The sequence below is a fragment of the Erpetoichthys calabaricus genome, chromosome 5 (genome assembly GCF_900747795.2).
Source record: "Erpetoichthys calabaricus chromosome 5, fErpCal1.3, whole genome shotgun sequence".
Classification (NCBI taxonomy): domain Eukaryota; kingdom Metazoa; phylum Chordata; class Cladistia; order Polypteriformes; family Polypteridae; genus Erpetoichthys; species Erpetoichthys calabaricus.
In genome coordinates this window covers 7,179,507-7,201,436 of record NC_041398.2, presented here as the reverse complement: position 1 = coordinate 7,201,436, position 21,930 = coordinate 7,179,507, and the positions used below count along the sequence as shown (strand labels likewise).

At 41.1% G+C, this 21,930-nt stretch overlaps 2 protein-coding genes and 1 pseudogene across 14 annotated transcripts in view; all 3 read right to left on the bottom strand.

Moving 5' to 3' along the window:
• The window catches only part of LOC114652414 (tripartite motif-containing protein 16-like), a 1,097,043-nt gene that overhangs the window by 146,771 nt on the left and 928,342 nt on the right, over nucleotides 1–21,930 (bottom strand). The gene's annotated exons all lie outside the window — the stretch shown is intronic.
• Nucleotides 1–21,930, bottom strand: part of LOC114643026 (tripartite motif-containing protein 16-like) — a 1,170,030-nt gene that overhangs the window by 419,633 nt on the left and 728,467 nt on the right. The gene's annotated exons all lie outside the window — the stretch shown is intronic.
• LOC114643092 (gastrula zinc finger protein XlCGF26.1-like) lies at nucleotides 9,474–11,409 on the bottom strand (annotated as a pseudogene).

The following is a 21,930-nucleotide window of genomic DNA, read 5'->3' as shown; positions in this document are numbered from 1 at the left end:
AGACAGTTGAGCTCCAGCCCATAATAGTCGAGTCCCGGGTCTGCTGAGCTCTGCAGCTTTCACGGCTTCATATGGTTGGATGCAAACAGCCCTGATGGTTTCACCAGTACCCTGATTTGAGTCCTGTTCTTCATTTAACATGGCCATCTCTAGTAAACAAAAGTATAAAAGTACACAGAAATACTGAAAGTAGTTGTAAAGGATAAAAGACATTAAATAAAACAGTAGCGTTTCAAATATCACAAAAATGTATTCGTAATGTCATGCCAGCTGTAGATTTTACTGTATCCCTCCAGAAGCACTAGCTTGTGTAATGTTTGTATTTTTATTTCCCATTAAACAAATCAAAGTCTCCCTGTTACAGTGAAACTGCACGAGCATCTTTACTGATAAGAAAATACCAAAGAATTCAATCATTTAAAATTATTTCTAACAGGTCTCAGTATGAGACAAACTGGTGGAAATGAAACCTGAACGCGCCCTGTAAAGTTACATCGTGCGACGCCACTTTAACAAAGTTTGCCGCTGACGGCTTTAGAAGAAAGAGGAAAAAAACACATAGAACGACGGGGCCGTGCGGGAGCGAGCGGCTGAAAATGCGCGTGCATGGCGGACAACACAGTTCGGAGCATGCGCGAAATCAAAGGGAGAAGCGGCACGGAAAAGTGCAAGAGCGAGAAAAGAGCAGAGCGTTCCCAACTTAACGCGCCTCCGCCAAGTCAGATGTAGCATTACATTTCACGGGACACCGACCGAAAAATAAACTAACGTATCAGCAGCAAAAAAGTGCGCGACCCCCGTCATCCACAATAAACTCGTGAAGGTGCGATTTGCTGTGCCGCCTCCTGCATGTAGAGCTCAATCCCAAACACTTAAAAGCGAACCACGCGGCGTCAGGCACCTCCTCAAATCTAAAGCCGCTCAGCTTGTCGCGGTCTTCCTCACTGCTGGCATTCCCACCCGTACGCGATCCCCACGTTCGACTTTGTCGCACCTACCGTACCTTTGCTTGATAATGTACCCGTGAAGAAGTCTGAATACGAGGGTCTCATAAGAGAAAACTAGGTATGTGCTGCTCGATACTAACGTGTCGAGCTCTCAATACGCCGCTAGGATGCTTGTTTGCAATGCTCCTGTCACGTGATTTTGAGGCACGCTAGCGTCATGACGTCATTGATATCTGCGCAGTCAGCTGCCGATTTGGTCAGCCCCCTCATCCGCTGAACGGCTTTGACTCAAAGCGTAAAATCAGTTGGCCCTGCTGCATCTGTAAGGTGTGCTGACTCGAGTTTAAATCCTAGTTGGGGCTCGCGTATGGTCCCTGCCCAAAGTTTAAAAAGGACTTTTTAAAAGAGCTATGCAGTACCTGTCTGTAAGTTAACAAATACGTTTAGCAGACATTATGAACGATTCACATGGGTAACCTCGTTCCTTGTTGTGTAGTCTTGTCCACCTAGAATCCGTAACAAATTAATAAGCTTATTTTGCGTAAGAGAGCACGTATTATAACAATCCAGCGTCTCTTCTACCCCATGTCGATCATATCAGAGAGGCTAAGAAACGCTTCACTAAAGCCGACTTGTATCTGCGCACGACACTCCTCATTAATCGTTTTTACTATTCAGTGATTCCCAGATCTGTAGCTGATTTGTATTACTGATTTCCAAAAAGCAATGTAAGTAAAAACGAGCTCTGTATAACTAATCACAACTGTCATTAAAACAGAATCAGTGCAATCAACAGCGTCTTCTGCAATTTGGGGAAAGCCTCGGGATTTCTGCGTTAATGTGACAAGAATGTTGAAAAGAAACTTTGCGAATTCATCCAGAGGTGAAAATAAAAATCATTCAAGTACTGACAAGAATGAGCAGCTGGATAAGCACATCTGGAGCCAAACTTTCGAAAAAGCACCTGACTTTGTCAGCAACATCCTTTCCTTATGAAATCATCTTTTCAATGAGGGGTAAATAAGTTGTGTAGTGAAGAATTATGTTGGTTCAGGTTAAATTACAAAAACTGCACACATCCGGTCAGGGATGGATGAAGATGTCCAAATTCTATTTATTAATTTCATCCAAACTTATGCAAATGTGAAGATAGGGTTTAATAATTAATTACGCAAACTTTCACATTTAAACGAAGCTCCCACTCTACTGCTCAGACGCCACCAAACAAATCTATAATGTTCAAAGTGAAGCCCTGTGATTGGCCAAGTTCCAACTCAGCACAAGCCAATCACAATAGCTAATAAATCAAGGTGGAAGACAACTAATTGAAGGCATACAACACATAAATAATATATTGCCTTTTCAACACAGAGACCTCCGTCTGTCTGAAGGGAACAAGAAGGTGACATGTGAGGGGACTGAGACTGAATATCCTGATCATCCTGACAGATTTGACTGGTGGTCTCATGTTCTTTGCAGAGAGGCTCTGACTGGGACTCGCTATTACTGGCAGGTGGAGTGCAGTGGACGACTCATGAGGATTGGAGTTGCATATAAAGGACTGAGCAGGTGAAGATGTCGGGGAGTCCCTCATTGGATACAATGACAAGCAGACTGTAATCAGCACCCCCTACAGCCCCAGAATAGGTGTGTATCTGGACTGACCTGCTGTCTCTCTGTCATTTTATAGCGTCTCACACACAATGACCCTCCTGCACAGATTCAACACCTCCTTTACTGAGCCCCTCTATCCAGGGTTTGGTTTGGTCTTCACTCCAGTATAACAATCAGCCATCTGACACCATGTGACCACTGACCAGTACCCTCCACTGGTCACTTGATATCCCCACAAGCGCAGGTCATTTTTGTGTTTGTAGTTTGGGGTCAAAATGGATTTCACAAAATTTGGGGGGGCAGCACATCTATGACTAATGCAGGGTGAGAGCGGCTGTCAGGGCCCCCATTGTTATTGGATTTGAGGAGCCAATCAGCTGTGAGGGGCGGGGTGTCAGAGAGTAATGTGGATGTTGCAGCAGTTAAGTGTTTTGGTTTGCAGTGCACAGTGAAATATATAAGCGTTTGATTTAGAAATGTCATAAAGAGGTGGCTGAAATAATCAAGAAAACAAGCAGAATGTTTCAGGGGGATGCTGAGTAGGGAACTGGAACTCTCTGATGTTCTTTCATGTCCATAGTAAGTCTTGCCAGTTGGCACATATGCAGTTTTCATAACAGGATTTGTGCTGAATTCAAGTGAGATTGAAGGACAAGGACATTATGGAGAAAGACTTTTATCTTAGGCTGGTTGTGCTCTACGCTAAGTACATTATGTCTTTTAAATAATCAGAGAATGATATTCAGGCATTAATTCAGCACTATTATGCAAATTCAGTCGTTTATAAAATGGTCCTCTGCCCCTTCTTTTTGACCATTCTCTAACAGACTACTGTGATGAATGCTTCGTCTTCGGTATTTTCTGAGGAGTAAATTAAAGATGCAATGGACGACTTTCCTCCTGCCTGATTACTGACTCAAAGGGGTTTTATCACACTTGTCCTAGTAGATGAAAAGTTTCCTTTTTTAATTAATAAGATGATTTCTTCCACAGGGTGCACCTCAGACCTACAGATACTTGTCTGACCAGAAGGGTCTCCATGTTGATTCACAACCGCAAGACCCTGAGTGTCATTGAAAGTCAACTGTTTAAAATTCTACTGGAGCAGCACTGCTGAAAGGCACTATATAGACTAAGTATCAGGAGCTCTGGAATAGTGACTATGTGTAAGAGTGAGTGACAGATGGGACTACTGTAGAGCGTCCTCCCCCCATTGGTCACTCAAGGGGTCCTTCATTTCTGAATCAATCCACCGAGGAGTCATGGGTCATACTGATGAGAGTTTGGTGTTCTACTGAGTCACTTGACGTCACATTAGACATTAAACTTCATCACCTTCTTCTTGTTGTTTCCAGATTTGTCAATTCTGCTATTCTGGAAATTCTGATATTCTCAAAAAAATGAATTCTCAGTGAAGGTTTGGATCTCCCTCCAGTGACAGAGGAAAATCAGAAGTGGCAGTTTGAAAGGCTTCTTATTCATTCAAGCAGTAATGGACTGAAACTTCACCTTGTCTGACAAGCTGGAGATCGATTTCAAGTAAATATACAGTTAGATAAGATTAAATTATACTATTAGGGTTCAAAGTTGATAAAGTAGGTGCAATAGACGAGGTCCACGTTATCAAGCACCCACACCCTGACCCAGTCACACACACGCCTCATTTTTGTGTGAATTTAATGTAATACCTCAACCTTGCCATGCAAGGTAGACGTCTTCTTGGTCTTCTACTTTCAGCTGCTCCCGTTAGTGGTTACCACAGCAGATCAGCTTCTTCCATATCTTCCTGTCCTCGTCATCTTGCTCTGTCACACCCATCACCTGCATGTCCTCTCTCACCACATCCATAAACCTTCTCTTAGGCCTTCCTCTTCTCCTCTTACCTGCAGTTCTATCTTTAGCACCCTTCTCCCAGTATACTCTGCATCTCTCCTCAGCACATGTCCAAACCAGCACAATCTCACCCCTCTGCCTTTGTGTCCCAAACATCCCACATGAGCTGACCCTCTAATGTCCTCATTTTTAATCCTGTTCATCCTCGTCACACCCAATACAAATCTTAACATCTTTAACTCTGCCACCTCCAGCTCTGTCTCCTGCTTTCTGGTCAGTGCCACCGTCTCCTCCCCATATAACATAGCTGGTCTCACTACCATCCTGTAGACCTTCCCTTTCACTCTTGCTGATTCCTGATCTAAATCAGGGTGTCCAACTCTGACCCCAGAGGGCCGCAGTGGCTGCAGGTTTTCCTTCCTGACACTTTCATAATCAGTAACCAATTTCTGATGTTAATTGACTTCTTTTCCCTTCCCTTCCCTTCTCATTGTTAATTAAAGAATCCTCTGAATTGCATCCGTTTTTAATTAAATGGCAGCCAAATAAAAATGAGGTGTAAAGTGAACCAATGATTGACCAGCCAGGGAGTATCAACATGACCAGTTGGGGTATCAAACTCCCACCAGTTTCACTCTAACCAGTTTCTTAATTAGAAGCCGATTGTTGTTGTTGTTAATTGAACTCGTTATTTAATTCCATGGCTGTGCTCTCGTTTGACCACAGCAGAAAGCAGATCAGCGTCACCGAGACCTTCAGCTTTCTTTATTTTCTGATACTGTATGACAGCAAAGGTTATCTGGTCATGTGTTGGGTCATTTTGTATTTCATTACTGTTTGGTTGCAAATTAAGGAATAAAAGAAACAGATAAGGGTTCTGAGTCTTAAATAGCAAGTCAATTAAAATGAAGGGGAAAAAAGTTAATTAGCAGCAAAAATGGGTCATTAATTAAGAAAATGGTTAGAATGAAAACCTGCAGCCCTCCAGGATCGAAGTCAGACACCCCTGATGTAAATTAAACAAGGAAACAGTCAAGTCTTCATGTGCCTCGTGTGTTCTTGATAACGGTGATGGTAAGCAGGCGTGTGTGTGTGTAATGAAGAGTTACCGTTCAGGAGAAGCCATCTATCTACACAAACAGCACAATATTGTACCTTGTTTAACAAAGGCAAAAAATAAAAAATAAATAAATATTAAAAGATAAAATGACGATGCAAGTGTCTAACTGTACTTACCTTATTACCTCAGTCTATCCCACCGGACTCCCTTTCACTCGTCTACAGCATATCCAGCGTGAGGTATTCTCAGTTTTATGTCTAAACCCAAAGTGTCAAGTTCTTCATCTGACCGCTGCTGTAGACTCCTTGAGGAGAGGTTTGCTTCAGCCATACACCTCGATACACACACAGCCAAGGGACTGGCAAAGCAGGGAATGGGATTAACAGTTGGATCTGCAATCTTGGATTCTGTCTCACGTGTGATGAAGGGTGTGAGGCCGAGCGTCGGTGATGTGGCACTTAATTCTAGGGAGACAACAGTGCAACACGTCCTAGGAACACAGTCAAGAAGGATAAAGATACAAAATGGCAACAGGCCACACTTACAATTTAGTAATAAAAACAGTTTATTAATTGTCAATTCATTATTAACACCAAATGCTCATGTATTAATAATCTCTAATGTACAAGGCCTCCAAGAACTCAAAGTAAAGAAGCAGAAAAAACATTTAAAGCAAACCAAAATGTCAAGAACGTTCACATTGTAACAGGCCTGGCTCATCTTTGATTAACTCTGCTGGTTATCAGATGAAACGCAGAAAGCAAGCTGATGAAATGTCGGCTAACATGAGCGCCGCAGAACAATCCCACCACTCAGGTGAGTCCTTCTGAATGAAGACAGACCAGGGAGGGCAGCTGGCTTTGTTCACGTCTTACAAGTCTGTCCTTCTCAGAGTGCCATCCACTTTGTGCTCCAGTCCCAAACTCCAAATGTGCTACGGGGTGCAGTGGGGTTGCTGATCTGGAAGTGGCACTCTATACAGGGCTGATGAATGGTGCCATAAAAATCAACAAAAGTGATTGATCACAAATGTCACATTACGTGTTTGTGTGATCTTTGTGATGACATTACAGTCTCAGAACATGCTAACTGATAAATAACAGACTTATTCAGTGCATGGTCACATATTTGAAATCAAAAACACATGAACTCTGAAGTCTGCATGTCACGGCTGTCCTCAACAGTCCACTCAGGAGTGACTGACAGTTCTTTCCACCAATCAGCTTTCTTCTTTTGTTTTCAGTTGGTACCTGCCTTTTCTGTGCTGTCCTTTCTGATTTTGTCCTTGTCACCTCTGCCACTGAGTGTATTTCATCGATGTCACCTCTTCATTTTGTGGTTTACACTTTTTATATTTTTCTGCCTTCTTGCATTTCATGGCCAATGTACCCTTTTTAGATAAGTCCTTGTAAGAGTCAAGCTACACTCACACATTTGAGAACATCAATGACATGAAATGCAAGAAGAGTGTGGCCAGAAAATAAAAAATAAACTTACAAAATACAGAAAGTCCAAGCAGAGTGAACCAACGCCGAGTAGTGAGGGGTCAGATTTGACCTTCAGTGGTGGGGGTACAGAAGGGGCCACTTCTGCTTTTTGGAGTTTTCTGTCAAGTAAATGAAGCTGAAGCTTTGTGTAGCTGACACTCTCTCAAAGCAGAGCTTTCTAATCATCCATCCTGCTATTGGAGTTTATTGAGCTCCTGTGGCCTCCAGCTTGTAGTCTCGACATGAAGAAACGTTGTCTTGGGTATCGATATGAAGAAGGTGCTGAACTCAAACTGAAACCTGAACCAACACATTCAGAGAATAGAGCGTCCTTCACACACCACCCCAGGATATACTGACATGGAGCAAAGTGACATACGTTATATTTTTAGGTTAATTTATCAAATTAACAGCTGGGTCAGCAGAGATCTCTGTGTGTTTCTGCTTTGTCTTCCCTTTTTCTCTTATATGTCAGACAATAAAATCCGTTCAGTTCATTTTAAATGTGTTTCTGAATATATTATGGTGTCCGTTTTCCAATAAATTATTATTTTAAATAATATTCCTTGTATACATTAATTAATATTCTTCACAACTGTGGTCCCCCGTGCTAACCCTAGCATGCTGTTGTGATGCCCTCTTCAGGTCTTAAACATTTCTTTTTGAACCCTGAATGTTTCATTTTATTTGTATTTAGATCTTCTTAAATTCCCACTTTTGGACTCACACTTGACACACAGCTGATGAGTGTGTTTGGTTTGTAAAGACTCTTATCATTTATAAATGATAACCTAAATTAGTGTGAAAGTCTTATAAAGCCCCTCTACATTGGTCTGTCATGTGATGGCTCTCTTTTTAGTCTCCTGTCCTCCTCGACTGTCCCTCCCCAGTATCTGATTGGACAGCATTGGCTGTCAGCTGACATCACTTAATTACTTCTTTATTATCAGAGTTGAGAACGGCTGTCTGCACTCAGCCCAGGCGTCAGCCATCAGATGACATCCCAGAGATGGTACAAGTTCATTGCTACTCAGATAAGGCCCCATCTTCAAAGCTCTGAAACAAAAATATTCCCCTCGTTGTCAGTGGCACCTCCTGGTAGTTGGCACTACACTGTGGATTTGATTTGATTTCTCCATTTTATATTATTACATTGAACTTTTTCAGTTGTGTTCTGTGGTTGAAGTTGTTATCACCACACAGTACTGTTGCTACCTCATTCTGTTGTCTGGTGTTTGTATTGTTCACTATCTTATGTCACAGCACTGGTGCAGAGATGATCAGTCCCTGTATGGCTGATGTCCTGGCAGTACAGTTTCTGAGTCCTTCATGAAATCTTAGGTGTTGATGATGACAGCTTATACAGGAAGACAACTTTCAACCTTCAGAACAGCTAAGAGGCTTACCAAAAGTAAGCCAGTCATTTATGACAATGAAGGCCATGGCTGTCTGAAAAGCATTAACCACATTTAGGACAACAATGAGGTTTTTTCTTGCACCTTTAAGTTGTTGAAGAAGATTTTTGCTGTTTGTGAAATATGTGTTGTATTCCAGTGTGAATTCATATGTGGCTCTGAAGTTGCCTTACATCTAGGATATATTTGCCACTTTTTTTGTTTTCTCCACTATTCTTATGTACTTATTAACTACTTTCAACTGAAGTCATTTGCCTCATTCAGAATATTTTTCTTCTTTTCTTTTGCCTGAGGATCCAATGGAAAGATCATTTGTTATTTCTGAGACAGGCTTTAATCCAAAATGACTTTACGTTTTTCTCTGAAAACTCTTTCTGGAAGACTACCCTTTACCACATTCAGAACAGGTGTATTGCTTCTCTTAAATGTGAATCCTTCTGTGTCACCTAAGTGCACTTGGACGTGAGAATCGTTTGCCACACTCTGGACAGCAATAAGGTTTCTCTCCAGAGTGAATTCTCATGTGATCTTTAGGAGTCATGCTGTCTGAGAATAGCTTCCCACAGTCAGAACAGTTTTGTTTCTTATTATAAGTAATTATTTTATGTTTGTGAAGAGAACTGTTATATGAGAATCGCATTCCACATTCAGTACAACTCTTACGCTACTCTTCAGTATGACTTCTGTTATGATTATAAAGAGAATTGAGGCGTGAGAATTGTTTGCCACATTCCAAGCAATAGTGAGGTTTCTCTCCGGTGTGACATCTGATGTGACTTTTTATGGTGCTTTGTTGTGAGAACTGCTTATAACATTCAGGACAACAATAAGGTTTATCTCCAGTATGAGTGCTGATGTGGCACTGAAGTGTGCTTAAATCTAAGAATCATTTCTCACATTCAGAACAGCAATGAATTATTTCTTCAGTATGGATTTTGGCATGTGGAAAAAGACCTTTTTGGCTTGAATAACATTTCCCACATTCAGAACATACAAACTGCATTTTCGCTTTAGTGGGAATTTTGGTGTTTACTTGAAAAGAGCTAATTTTTAAAATCTTTTTGTCCACATTGAGAACAGCAATATTGCTGTTTTTCCCCAGTATCAATTTCTGTGTGCCTTTAAAAACTGCAGTTGTCAGAAAATTGTTTGGCACTTTCTGGACAATAATGAGGTTTTTAACCTGTGTGGATTTGTTTGTGCCACTGAAGATTGCCTATATGTGAGAACAATTTACCACATTCTGAACAGCAATGAGGTTTTTCTCCTGTGTGGATTCTTCTGTGCTTCTGAAGATTGCTTCTGCTTGAGAACAACTTACCACATTCTGGACAACAATGAGGTTTTTCTCCTGTGTGAATTTGTTTGTGCCACTGAGGATTGCTTATACATGAGAACGATTTACTACATTCTGAACAGCAATGAGGTTTTTCTCCTGTGTGGATTTTTCTGTGCCTCTGAAGATCACTTGTCCTTAAGAATGACTTATCACATTCTGGACAACAATGAGGTTTTTCTCCTGTGTGGATTCTTCTGTGGTTCTTAAGATCACTTCTCCTTAAGAATGACTTATCACATTCTGGACAACAATGAGGTTTTTCTCCTGTGTGGATTCTTCTGTGGTTCTGAAGATTGCTTCTGCTTGAGAACAACTTACCACATTCTGGACAACAATGAGGTTTTTCTCCTGTGTGGATTCTTCTGTGGTTCTGAAGATTGCTTCTGCTTGAGAACAACTTACCACATTCTGGACAACAATGAGGTTTTTCTCCTGTGTGAATTTTTTTGTGCCTCTGAAGTTCACTTCTCCTTAAGAATGATTTACCACATTCTGAACAGCAATGAGGTTTTTCTCCTGTGTGGATTCTTCTGTGGTTCTGAAGATCACTTCTCCTTAAGAATGACTTATCACATTCTGGACAACAATGAGGTTTTTCTCCTGTGTGGATTCTTCTGTGGTTCTGAAGATTGCTTCTGCTTGAGAACAACTTACCACATTCTGGACAACAATGAGGTTTTTCTCCTGTGTGGATTCTTCTGTGGTTCTGAAGATTGCTTCTGCTTGAGAACAACTTACCACATTCTGGACAACAATGAGGTTTTTCTCCTGTGTGAATTTTTTTGTGCCTCTGAAGTTCACTTCTCCTTAAGAATGATTTACCACATTCTGAACAGCAATGAGGTTTTTCTCCTGTGTGGATTCTTCTGTGGTTCTGACGATCACTTCTCCTTAAGAATGACTTATCACATTCTGGACAACAATGAGGTTTTTCTCCTGTGTGGATTCTTCTGTGGTTCTGAAGATTGCTTCCGCTTGAGAACAACTTACCACATTCTGGACAACAATGAGGTTTTTCTCCTGTGTGCATTCTTCTGTGGTTCTGAAGATTGCTTCCGCTTGAGAACAACTTACCACATTCTGGACAACAATGAGGTTTTTCTCCTGTGTGAATTCTTCTGTGGTTCTGAAGATTTCTTCTGCTTGAGAACAACTTACCACATTCTGGACAACAATGAGGTTTTTCTCCTGTGTGGATTCTTCTGTGCCCCTGAAGAAGGCTTTTGCATGAGAATGACTTATCACATTCTGGACAAAAATGAGGTTTTTCTCCTGTGTGACTTCTTGTGTGCCACTGAAGTTCACTTCTCCTTGTGAACAACTTACCACATTTTGGACAATAATGAGGTTTTACTCCTGTGTACATTCTTCTGTGCCTCTAAAGATGACTTCTCCATGAGAACGACTTATCACATTCGTTACAGTATTGACGTTTCTGCTCTGCAGAGTGAATTTCTGTGTGTTTGTTAAGATTCTTGACCTTTGGGAAATGCTTGCCACATTCATTACAACAATATGTTTTTTCTCTAGTGTGAATCTTCATATGTTTATTAAGATCACTTTTGAATGTGAATTGTTTGCCGTATTCCAAACAACATTTTTTTCCGGTATGAATTTGGATTTCTTTCTCTACTTGCTGTTGATCAGTTTTGATGGCTTCTGTCTGTGTTACTCCAGTAGTAGGGAGAGAACTGCACTGCAAAAAGGCTGTCATGTTCTCTGATCCTCTTGCTGATTTCTTCATACATTTCTCATTGTATTGAAGAGAGAGCTGACCAAATGAAGGTGGAGAGAAGATGTCATTCTTCTGTAAATCTGAAATAACACAAACATTTTAATATTTCTTTATCCTGACATCTTTATACAAGTTGACTTACAACATTTGAGACAAAATTGTGTATTTATGAGCCAATCTTATAAAGTAATGCTTTAAGCTTCAAGTTAAATTCATCTATTATATATATTTCCCTTCTGGTTCTTCCTGCTTCCACTTCAAAACTGGTCCCGTCCACATGCAGCCGACACGGCATTTCTCAATTCCTATTCGTACTCTCCTGAACCCTTCCCCACTCTGCTTGCGGCTCCTCTTCAAAACTGGTCCCACCCACACGCAGCCGACACCATAGACATAGAATTAAGAGACGCTGCATGACCAGCAGAATTGTACATCAACGTCGCCGCCATATTGCGAGTGGCACTGCTGTGGAGTGAAGTAATGAATAAATTTGCCTCATGCATATGCTGCTTTGGATTGTACAAACTGCTGTACGCTCCAAACCAAATCCTGGGGGATTACATTTCATAGGTAAGGCTGAACAATTGTTTTGGTTATATCTGGATATTAGAAAATCCTGTTTTATAATCAGGGCGGCACAGTGGCGCAGTGGGTAGCGCTGCTGCCTCGCAGTTGGGTGATCTGGGGACCTGGGTTCGCTTCCCGGGTCCTCCCTGCGTGGCGTTTGCATGTTCTCCCCGTGCCTGCGTGGGTTTCCTCCGGGCGCTCCGGTTTCCTCCCATAGTCCAAAGACATGCTGGTTAGGTGGATTGGCGATTCTAAATTGGCCCTAGTGTGTGCTTGGTGTGTGGTTGTGTTTGTGTGTGTCCTGCGGTGGGTTGGCACCCTGCCCGGGATTGGTTCCTGCCTTGTGCCCTGTGTTGCCTGGGATTGGCTCCAGCAGACCCCCGTGACCCTGTGTTCGGATTCAGCGGGTTGGAAAATGGATGGATGGATGGATGTTTTATAATCTTAGCACTCAGGGTCACCTTACAATAAAATTAAACATTAGTAAAATTAAAACTAGAGAATGATAAATCAAAAAGCAATAATTAACAAACGAACAAAGATAATTGGAAGTTACAGTGCAAAATTCACAATTGGTATGCCAGTTTGTAAAGATACATTTTGAGGGCAGTTGTAAAATGTGCTATTGAATCGAGCTGACGAATATGAGAAGGAAGAGAATTCCAGAGTTGAGGAGCTCTATGAGAGACGCTTCATAGCACTGAGTCTGATGTGTGGTACAGAAAGTAGAGCTGCAGAGGAGGATCTGAGTGAGCGACAGGGAGTGTAAGTCTGGAGGAGATCAGTGAAGTAGTGGGGGAGCAAGACTGTGGAGAGCTTTAAATGTTAAGAGCAGTATTTAGTATTGTATTCTGTAGTTAACAGGGAGCCAGTGAAATTGAGAGAGAATCAGTGAAATATGTTCAGTGGATTTAGAACAGCAGGTTTTTATCCTGGCAGCAGAATTTTGAAGAAGCTGTAAGTGATGGATAAGTTTTTGTGGGATGCCAGATAGAATAGCATTACATTAATCTTTACATGAAGTGACTCGGGCATTAACCAATACTTCAGTACTGTGTTGCGTAAGAACAAAGAAGGCTAGAAATGTTTCGGAGACGGAAGAAGGCAGTCCGAGAAATGTTACTTATATGGTAGGAATTATTTAACGATAATAATAATATAATAATAATTATTATGGGCGGCACGGTGGCGCAGTGGGTAGCGCTGCTGCCTCGCAGTTGGGACACCTGGGGACCTGGGTTCGATTCCCGGGTCCTCCCTGTGTGGAGTTTGCATGTTCTCCCCGTGTCTGCGTGGGTTTCCTCCGGGCGCTCCGGTTTCCTCCCACAGTCCAAAGACATGCAGGTTAGGTGGATTGGCGATTCTAAATTGGCCCTAGTGTGTGCTTGGTGTGTGGGTGAGTTTGTGTGTGTCCTGCGGTGGGTTGGCACCCTGCCCAGGATTGGTTCCCTGCCTTGTGCCCTGTGTTGGCTGGGATTGGCTCCAGCAGACCCCCGTGACCCTGTGTTCAGATTCAGCGGGTTGGAAAATGGATAGATGGATAATTATTATTTTATTATTATTATTATTTAATAATTGCTATTATTAGTGCATAAATGGATGTAAATAATTGCATTTAAGTAATTCGCCAAAATCTGTTGTATGTAAACGATACTGTTTTAAACATTATTGTTTTTTCATCAGAAAACCCAGTTTCCACGTCTACCTGTATTTGTTTAATTGGCACTTCTGCCACTCGCAATAGGGCAGACACGCTGACGCATCATGTCGACTAGGTAACATAGTGAATGAGTTCTTCCTTCTTGATTTCTGAATTCCTTTCTCACCGTTTTCCGTTCCTGTTCTTACACCGCCGTATGCTATGGCGGGCGTCCACTAGTAAAATATAAATTCCTTTCATAGTCATAGACAATGGTATAGCCTTTTCCTCCTCTAAGTTAGTAAGAGATAGAACTTTCTTGCTATAACTGAGATACAGTGTGATAACTGAGTCAGTTGTTGTTTAGAACTGGTCCCAGTGCTCAGGGACTTAAAGACCCATTTTCAACATAGAAATGGGATAGGCATACAGTTGTCTGACCATTCTTAAATGGTTCAGAAATGTTTTGAAGTGATTTTGTAAAGATTAGAAATGAAACAATATTTATAAGCTTTTAATAAAACATTTAAGAAGAACTTTTTCCTTTTTTTGCTATTTCAATTTTCACTTTTTTGTGTAAACTGTTTTAGTTGAAATTTTTACTAAAGCTCTAAAAAATGAAGATATTTTTTCTGTGTAATCATTATTTTGCATCATGCTTTTGCTGAATCCCTTTATGTATGTTAGAGCTGCCGAACTTATAAAACTTTGGGAAAAACACAGCTACACTTTTCGTCAGAAAACTTGCCACCTTGAGGGTTTGAACTTGAACTGGAAACTACCATCTGAGAACTGAGGACACTTGTGCTCCTGAACTCACCAACAAAGATAAAGAAGTGAGCTACTGTGAGGTACTGTGCTCTTATCTTCTATCTCTGCATGATCGTAAATAAAACCAAGGCCGCCATACCTGAACTTGAGAAAATTTAAGAGACTGTAATATTATATAAGGCATTGTGGACGATTGCTTGAGCTTTTTTCCGAGTCATGGAAGCCTTGCTGTAAAGAAGTAACCTGTTTTGCTGCAACGTCCAAAAGTAGTGTGTCTGGAAATGCACTGTCATAAGAGACTCACACATACTGTGAACATGGCGATGTCCAAGCTTAGTTCAAGTGAAGTTACCAGAAGTAATCCGAGTATGGACTCAAAGCCAGAGAATGTGCTTGTGGATCTTACAGATCACTTAAAGAAAAAGGCAAGTTCAACTTTCTAAGCTTAAGACTGAAATCGAAAGCCTTTAAAACATTCCAGAAAACCATAGTGAAGTAGCGCAGCTGTTTGAAATCATTTGCAAGACGCACAGTCAAGCTGAGGAGCTGAATAACAGAGTAATATATATGCAAATTAAAGAAACCGTAATTAACAAATCGAAAACAACATTCACAGAAAATTCTAAGAAATGGGACCAATTTAGTGACATTACAGCAAAATTGCTGAAAGATACAAAGAGCCTTTTAGCACACTCATCTGATGATCAGTTAGTTAATCAATTCAAACAGAACGAGATTGAAGAGAAACTAGAGTCCTGCAAGCTTCTCAGTTAAAGTGCGCTCTCGATAAGAAATGTGGCTTGTCTTCCCAGCTAAAGGCCTCAGCAACATCACTCTCTACAACAGTTGTAACTGAACAATCGATACTCGATAGCATCCTACAAAGGCTGAATGAGCTTGAGTGTGACAGACAAGAACAATCTGTAACTAATACAGGGGCCCGTTTGAAGAATTACAGACACAATCTCACTGAGGTGCTCATACAAAATCAAGTTGAATGTCAGAAGGCAGTCACCGAAATGGCCCAAAAAAAGGAAGCTCCAGTTCCTGTTCCTCCTGCGCCACATGGTGAAGTACCACATAGACAAGTCCCTTTATTCAGAGGCGACCCCTTGGCTTATGCAGACTTTATCACAGCCTTTGATCATGCTGTAGGCGAAGTGCTAGAAGACCCTCAAGATAAACGAGATTACTTGATTCAATACACTAGAGGTCCTGCTCAGGAAAGGATTAAGTGTTGTACACGATTGTCACCAAGTCAAGGCTATGAAAAGGCCAGAAAGCCACTTGAGAGTTACTATGGTAACCACATATTTACAGTTGATGGATACATGGATAAAGCATTGAAGTGGCCTCAAATAAAACAAAACGACGGAGAGACATTGAGCAACTATGCAACCTTTCTTGATAACTGTATGGACGCAAGGAACCGGGATGAATTCAACAGCAATCAACATCTCTGTACTATCGTCACAAAGCTCCCACACTCCTCACAAGATAAGTGGCGAAATACAGCCTTTAAACTTGAAGGAAGAGAAGACAAAGAGGCAGATATTTACAATCTTAACAATCTTTACACATTGACAGGCTAGGATGTTAATGTATTCTGTTTATGGAAAGGCCCCACAAGGTAGCACAGAAAAAAAAGAAAGGAGCGACAAGGCTAAGTTTCCACTGAAGAGCGGCCAGAGATCAGGAAGTGTCTTCACTACAAGTATTACTGACGCTAATGGAAAGGGGATTCGAGAAACCTCAGTCAAAAAGACTGTTACTGATGTCTGTGCATTTAAAAAGCCTTGTGTATTCTGTAGTGGCCAGCATACTCTTGCTGAATGTAATAAAATCAAAGATCTGCTGCATAAAGAAAGAATTGACTTTTTAAAATCTAAAGGTTTATCTTTTCACTGTCTCAAACGGGCATCTTGGTAAGAACTGCAAAGAAAGGATGAAATGTCAGACATGTTCTTTGCAGCACCCAGATATCCTGCACATTAAAAAAGAGGTTGGAGCGACATCTTCAGCTACAGCCAGTGTGGCAACATCTACTGATGGGGAAGCTGAGACTGGAACTTGTGCCTCTACTGGGGCCGGTGAAGAGTGCGCACTGTACAGTATGTGGTTAATGTTAAGGTAAAATCTAAGAAGAGCGAGAGGTATGTAGAAACATACGCCTTTATAGACCCTGGTAGTACAGTAACAATTTGTACTCAAAAGCTCCAGAGACAGTTACACCTTCAGGGGAGACGAACACAAGTATTCCTCCAAACTATGAATAACTATGATGATGATCCAAAAATGCTAACCAATTGCTCTGTCTCATCAGATTTGCACGTCTGTGGTCTCAATGATGATGAATATATTGATTGGACAAAGGTCTTCACACAGGTCTTCATTCCAGTGAACAGAGAAAGCACACTACAAGAGGATATCGAGAAGTGGGCATATCTTATCTCGTATTGACTCTGAAGTTGATCTTTTAATAGGAATCAACAAGCCAAAAATCTTCAAGCAGTCGCGAATCATACCTACCCAAGGAGGTGGACCTCATGTTGTGAAGACTGCACTTGGATTGGTGGTCGGTGGTTCCATACAAAGAGATAGATGACCTCACAAAACAAAGTGGTAAGCTGCGGCAGGGTGTGGTACATCACACAACATGGTGTGTATCATCCAAGGAAAAATAAAATTTGAGTGGTCTTTGATTGCACTGCCACCTACCAGGGGACTTGACTTAACAAACAATTATTGAAAGGTTCTGACCTAACACGCTCATTGGCATCCTTGCAAGATTTAGAAAGGAGCCAGTAATACTAATGGCAGACATTAAGTTAATGTTCTACCAAGTTAAAGTCCCAGTTAAAGACACTGATCTCTTTCGCTTTTTATGGTGGCCTGAAGGTAATCTAAGCAAAGACCTAGAAGAATTCAAAATGACAGTACATCTTTTTGGTGTTACTTCTTCACCCAGTTGTGCTTCTTATGCTTAAGCTGAAGATGCCAGAGATACATTTACTGAAGAAGATGTTAACAACGTACTTAATAACATCTATGTGGATGACTGCTTAACGTTGGTGGTAACAGAAGAACAAGCAATAAAGCTGATAAAGGACCTCCAAGCGCTATGCCATAGAGGTGGATTTAATTTGACCAAGTGGGTGAGTAACAACAGAGCAGTTTTATTGTCTATTCCTGAAGAAGACAGAGCTCATGAACTAAAGGACTTGGACTTGAGCCACAGTCTCCTTCTCTGGGTGTCCAGTGGGTTAGGGTTAGGGAAACTGACAGAAATGGACAGTTTTAAATTTCAAATTAAGTTACAAAACAAGCCCGCTATAAGGCAAGGTATTTTGTCTGTTAGCTCAGTTTATGATCCCCTTGGTTTTCTAGCACTCTCCATACTGCCAGAAAAGCTTATTTGAAGAGACTTGAGCAAAGACAAATTTGGGTGGGATGAAGAAGTAGAAGTCAAACACATTCAGAAACGGAAAAAATGGATGGATGACTTACAGTTACTAGCAGACTACAATGTGAACAGATGCGTCAAACCTGTATGGTTTGGAACCATAAAGTCAGCACAAATATACCATTTTGCAGATGCCAGTGAAGATGGATATGACACTGTCACTTACCTTGTCTTAACCAACTAAGAGGGCAAAAAGCATTGTTCATTCCTGATGGGCAAGTCAAGAGTTGAACCATTTAAGCAGGTCACGATTCAAGATTGGAGCTGACAGCAGCCGTCATGGCTGCCAAAATGGACAAAATCCTAAAAGGTGACCTTCAAATGCCCTTACAAGAATCTACATTTTGGACTGACATCAGCACAGTGCTAAAATACATTTCAAATGAAAGCACTCAATTCAAGACCTTTGTTGCCAACAGAATCTCCGTGATCAGAGATCATTCACATCCTTCACAGTGGAGGTACGTCACATCTGCTCTTAATCCGGCTGATCAAGCATCCAGAGGGCTAAACATAGAAACCTTTCTCAAAAGCACCACATGGCCACAGGGTCCAAGTTTCTTAATGAAACCCGAACGAGAGTGGCCAAAAAGACCAGATCAACTGACCGATTCACTCTTTGAAGATGATCCAGAAGTTAAAACTTGTGCAGCCAACATGACAAGAGTAGAGGAGGCGACTGAGCCCATCAACAAACTAATCACTTACTTTTCAGATTGGCATCACTTGAAGAAAGCAGTGGCTTGGCTCCTGAAGTTTAAAGACATACAGCTGCACTTAAAAAATGAAAGAAAAACATTTCATCTAGAAGTCAGTCAATCTAAAAATAATTCAGAAGAACAACAAACACTCATCGTAGAGGACATGAAAAGGTATAAACGGACTTTAATTCAAGCCTGATTTCTACAGAGGACTTGGCTAAAGCTGAAACAGAACCCATCCACCTCAGTCAACTGCAAGGATTTCCAGATTAATTAAAGGCTTTAAAGAAAAAGGTTTAAGTAAAAAAAGAACAGTCAAATCTTCAAACTTGACCCGATCATACAAGATGGAGTACTGAGAGTAGGAGAAAGACTCAACAAAGCTGCAATGCCTGAAGAAGCTGAACATCCTGCAATTGTTCACAAGCATTCACATATCACTTCTCAAATATCGCAGCACATTCACAAAGAAATCTGACATTGTGGGCACAACTATACACTCTCACAGTTACACCAGAGATACTGGATACTTCACACAAACTCAGTTACCAGAAAAATCATTTCAAAGTCCACAACGTGCAGAAGATTCAATGCGAAAACAGGTGAGCAAAAAATGGCAGATTTGCCAGAAGACTGCCTGGTACAACGACCAACTACCATTCACCAATGTCGGAGTTGATTATTTTGGTCCCTTTGACATCAAAAGAGGACAAAGTCTGGTCAAGAAGTACGGAGTAATCTTCACTTGTCTGACACCCAGAGCTGCCCACATAGAGACTGCACTCAGCTCAGACTCTGATTCTTGTATCCAGGCCATTCACCGATTCATGTGCAGAGGAGGACAAGTTAAAATCATCCACTCAGATAATGGAACAAACTTTGTTGGAGCAGAAAGAGAGCTACGAGAAGCTACTAAAAATTCTGACCAAGAAAAAAATCAGCAATGAGATGAAGAAATAAATTAAATAGATTTTCAATCCACCCTCAGCCTCTCACCAAGGTGGAGTGTGTGAGAAACAAATCAGAAACATAAGAAAGATTCTAAACTCAACACTAAACCAACAAACACTCGATGATGAAAGTCTCCAAACAGTGACGTGTGAAGTGGAATCAATTATCAATAACAGACCCCTCACTAAGACATCAGATGACCCAAATGACTTGGAGCCACTCACACCCAATCACTTGCTGTTACTGAAGACACAACCTAACATGACTCCTGGGCTCTTCTCTACAAACAACCAGAACACTCAAAGACGCTGGAAGCAAATTCAATACATGGCTGATTTGTTTTGGAGAAGATGGTCTAAAGAGTATCTGCCAAAACTTCAAGAACGTCAAAAATAGCTAACAGCAAGAAGAAATTTTGAACCAGGAGACACCGTTTTAATTGTAGATGATGTTGTACCCCACAATTCCTGGGTAATGGGCTGAGTCATTAAGACAAAGGCAGATGCCAAAGATGCAGTCAGAAGAGTTTGTAGGGCCGTAGGATTTCCATGATGCAGAAAACACAGCTGGAATCACGGAATTAACTCATTAAAATGGATTTTAGATTTAAAAATGGAAATGTGCAGAATTGAGAGACTGAAGGGGTGACTGTTACAAACTTCCCAATAAATTAAATGATTCAATAATCTGTACTTCTATCATTCAGATACTACTTTATAGTTTGTTGTTTTTCAAGGGAAAGGAATTGTTTGTAGAAATTCAGTCGCACCTCTGTCTGATTGTGCTTGTGTTTCTCGTATGCTAGATCCATGAGACAGAAATGTCAAAGCCAGCAGAATCAGATACCAAAACTACGTAGGAAAAACTAAGAAACATGAACTTAACTGCAAAACTGAGGGCACAACAATATCCCGGTGACTTTAACAAATCTGGACAACTTCTCTGAAAGATTTGCCAGCACACCAGAGACTGGACATGAGAAGATACTTGCAATGACCGCATCAAATCTAAAACCCACCTCAAAAACAAGGAGAAATTAAGATCAATAGGTGTTCACCTTCAGGTAACAACAGAGGAAACACAAAATGGTCACATGCAAGACGTCACTATGTGGAGGACTTTGTGGCCATGTGAGTCAGACGTACCACTCTAAAAAAATGACGAAGATACGTCCTTTCTTTATTAAACATTGTAAACAGGGAGGTGCGCTGCTAGAAACTGAGAGCAGTCTTCGTCAAACTCATTGGCCGTGTCTTTGAATAACATATGGAGGACGTTCTTCGAAAGACTCGTGGCAAGAAGATTTATGTTGTAGTTGATGAAAGCACAGATAGCCGAGAGCACCGCGTTCTCAACATAGTGATAGGCAAGTAAACATTCAGCTGTGTGGTGATTATTTTATGTAGGCAGGTCTAATTGCATGAGATGTATTTACTGTAAATCATGTAACCAATTACATTATACTTAACCGGTATTAATAGTCTTTCACACAGTAAACTGTTATTAGTGAACAGCACTGGTTGTTAACGGGTTTCCTTTTATAAATTAACAATGATATTTCTGATTTAATAAACGTTTTGCCTGACAGTGATGAGGCACGTGAGCTCCACATTTGACTCAGCAGGTGTCTCCTCAGATGCCACGAGCCCTTAAAAGCAGGTCTCTCTTTCTTTATTTCTATTTAATTCCCTGATTTAGCGTCTTCCAGATGAGTTTGCTTTTTCTTTGTAATTAATTATTTTAAGATATGCAGTAAATGAAGCTACAGATGTACAGCTTTTAAATCTCCAGATGTAATGATGCATGTTTCTAATCTGTAAACATTTAAAGTTTAAGAATCATGAGTAATCATTTCCATAATTACAATTTCAGGTATTGAAGAGCAGGACTTTCTGTCAGATGGTATCGTTATGGAGGACTGTAACTTCTCCACCTTTTCACAGGCAGCAGCGCTTCAGTTTCTTCACAACAACCAGCTGAACCTTCATGACATCTTAGCAGAGCTGACGGCACTAGAAATACTGTAGTGAGGCTGCATCACTAGTGATGTGGTAAAGTCTGCCTTCTTCTAGAAGCCTGCCAGGGACCCCCAAGACAGGAAACACCAGGAGGAATAGCTGCTTCAAATCAGTAGGGTACCTCGCTGAACATATTCACCTCTACAAAGAGTTCTTTCTGGTCGAGAACAAATATCCCAGACTCTAAAAGTGAAGTGAAACCTTCATCTCAGAAGGACGCGTCAAACTAAATGGCTCTTACAGTTCTGGAGGGCACTCGCTGTCCTACTGCAGTCTCAGCACACAACATCATGGAGGATCTGGGCTCCTACCTGATGAATGGAACTGCAAAATAAGGTTCAGCTGGGCTAGTGTGCTGTGTCATTAAATGGAATGTAAAGTGCCATCTCA